Below are 3,215 nucleotides of genomic sequence, written 5' to 3' on the forward strand. Positions count from 1 at the left end.
ATATATTTATTATATATTATATATACATACATAGACATTATATATTATATTAATTGTATTATGTATTATATATGTTAGTGTGTATATGCACATATGTTGTATATATATACACAATCACATATAGTACTATAGAGGTAAGAAGACTAAAACAGTGTAGAGTTATGAGTGGAATAGTAGTAGGTAAATGTTATCTTTTCTGGGAAAGATGAAAGGATATAACTAAAGACAACTAGGTGAAGGAAAAGAGAAAGGAGAAAATGGAATAACATCATTGACTTATATAAGGTTACTAGGTGAGAGTCAAAACTACTATTTACAACCAAATAGTAAAAAATTAAAACCATACTGTAAAAAATTAAGAAAAACTAAGATTAAAGATAAGATTAAGGGGAAGAATACAAATGTGACCACTGGAAAAAAAATACACACTTACTAGATACTAAAATATATTTTAAAATAGCAAGAAGGAAAACTCAATAGAAAAAGAAATATTGTAAATATAATATAATCAATAACCATAACATATTTTTATTTTTTTAAAGATTTTATTTATTTATTTGTCAGAGAGAGAGAGAGAGCGCACAACCAAGGGGAGCAGTGGGCCAAGGGAGAAGCAGGCTCCCCATCAAGCAAGGAGCCCCATGTGGGACTCGATCCCAGGACCCTGGGATCATGACCTGAGCTGAAGACATGCTTAATGGACTGAGCCATCCAGATGTCCCCATAACATAAATTATATGGTAGTTTTGAGGTCAAACATAACAATCCTATGATAAGGGTAAAAGGTTTTAATTCACCTACTGCTATAAACTGAACATTTATGCACCCCCCCCCAAAAAAGAAAACCTTATATGTTGAAATCTAATTTCCAATGTGATGGTATTTGGATGGTATAAGATACATTGGGAGGTGACTAAGTCATGAGGGTGGAACCCTCATGAATGGGATTCATGTCCTTATAAAAGAGTCCCCAGAGAGCTCCCTCCATAAGGAGACAGATGTCTATGAACTAGGTAATGGGCCCTCACCAGACACTCTATCTTCCAGGGCCTTGATCTCAGACTTCCCAGTCTCTGCAACAACTGTGAGAAATAAATTTATGTTGTTTATAAGCCACCCGGTCTATGGTATTCCATTATAATAGCCTAAACAGACTAAGTTACCTACTTAAGTAAAGTAGATTTTCAAGTTGGCTAATGACACAAAACCCAATTATTCTGTATACAGGAAATATACCTAAAATGTAAATATCTGGAAAGCTAAAAAGAAACATGTGGCAAATCTGTACTAGGCAAAGGAAAACAAAAATGAAAGCAGAAATTACAATCTTGATATCAAACAGAATTGAATATTGAATTCAGGCAAAAGTATTGAAGAAAACTTATATATATATATATATACATACATATATATATATATACACATGCGTATATATATATGTGTGTGTATATATATATATGTTGTAATGCTGAAAGCTACAGCTCACAATAAATATTTGACAGTTATAATTATGTCTGCACCAAATAATAGAGAAATAACCTATATAAAACAAAATAAATAAAGAAATTGCAAGGAGAAATAGACTAAAAAAACAATAATAGGATATATCACTCTCAAATGATATCAGTGAAAAAATAATGATTAGAAGATCTAAAGAACATAATAAAATATCAATAAGATAGACCATAGATAGATAGATAGATAGATACATAGATAGATAGATAGATAGATAGATAGATAGATAGATAGATCGATCTATATATATATATATCACCCCGATGGGAGAGAATATGCCTTCTTTCCAAATATATATGGATTGTTCATAAGAAAATTGATCATATGTAGGATCACAAACAAAACCACCATAAGTTTGATAAATTAGAGATAATAGGAAAAATATTTTTATTAGAATGCAAGCCAAACACAAAATCCATTAATTAGAAAATTTTGAAATAAAAGTGATGTCCACTTTGAAAACAACAAAAAAAAATAAACATTTTTTATCAAACTTTTGAGTGAAAGAAAAGCTGCAGAGCAAAATAAGAGAATTGAAGAAAAATTACTGATTGTGAAAATAGTACATAATAGAATATATGGGATACCCAGGGCAACCCTTAAGAAAATAAATATAAGAAACAAGAAGGGAATTAAAATGGTACACAAGTAATATCTAACAAGAACAAAAAGGCAGTGATGAAAAAAAAAGACATTTTCCTTCACCCTCCAGCTGAGGAAGCTGCAGCCCAACCCTGAGCCCCTGAGCCCCTGACCGAGCTGAGGGGACTCAGCAGTAAACAGAGTGGTGGCTGCCCCTCTCAGGAGACCACCGGATCACCTCTTCCCCTGGCCTCGCCTTCCCATGGCCACCTATGGACAGAGCCCCACGTGGCCAATGCGTATCCTCCATCGTATGCTGACCTTGGAAAGCTGCCAGAGATATTTCCAGCAGAAGATTTGGTTTTGGGTTGGTGAAACCGGATGTGAAAACAAAGTCATGCAGTGGTGTGGAATTCTCAACATCTGGTTCATCTAATACAGACACTCGTAAAGTTCGTGGAACAGCGGAAACCAAATATAAATGGTGTGGGTCTGGTCTGACTTTCACAGAAAAATGGAACACGGGTAACTCTCTGGGAACAGAAACTGCAATTGAAGACCAGATTTATCAAAGTTTGAAGCTAGTATTTAATACCCTTTTCACCCAACACGAGCAAGTGGTAAAATCAAGTCTTCTTACAAGAGGGAGCTAATAAACCTTGGTTGTGATGTTGACTTTGATTTTGTTTGGTTAGCTATCTTTGGTTATGAGGGCTGGCTTGCTGGGGATCAGAAAACCTTTTGACAGTGCCAAATCAAAGGTGACAAGAAATAACTCTGCAATGGGCTGCAGGACTGGGGACTTCCAGCTTCACACTAATGTTAATGATGGGACAGAATTTGGAGGATCAATTATCAGAAAGTATGTGAAGATCTTGACACTTCAGGAAACCTTCCTTGGACATCAGGTACCAGCTACACTTGCTTTGGCATTACAGCCAAGTACCAGTTGGATCCTACTGCTTCCATTTCTGCAAAAGTCAACAACTCTAGTTTAATTGGAGTGGGCTCAGACTCTGAGGCCTGGGGTCAGGTTTATACTCTCTGCTCTGGTAGCTGGGAAGAGCATTCATGCTGGAGACCCTGAACTTGGGCTTGTTCTGTGGCTAGAGGCCTAA

The 3,215-nt window shown here is 35.6% G+C and overlaps 1 pseudogene; it reads left to right on the forward strand.

Moving 5' to 3' along the window:
- Nucleotides 1–2,359: 2,359 nt before the first annotated feature.
- On the forward strand, nt 2,360–3,215 carry LOC116645845 (annotated as a pseudogene).

This window comes from Phoca vitulina, unplaced genomic scaffold (assembly GCF_004348235.1).
Source record: "Phoca vitulina isolate PV1807 unplaced genomic scaffold, GSC_HSeal_1.0 scaffold34, whole genome shotgun sequence".
NCBI classification, from domain to species: Eukaryota; Metazoa; Chordata; class Mammalia; order Carnivora; family Phocidae; genus Phoca; species Phoca vitulina.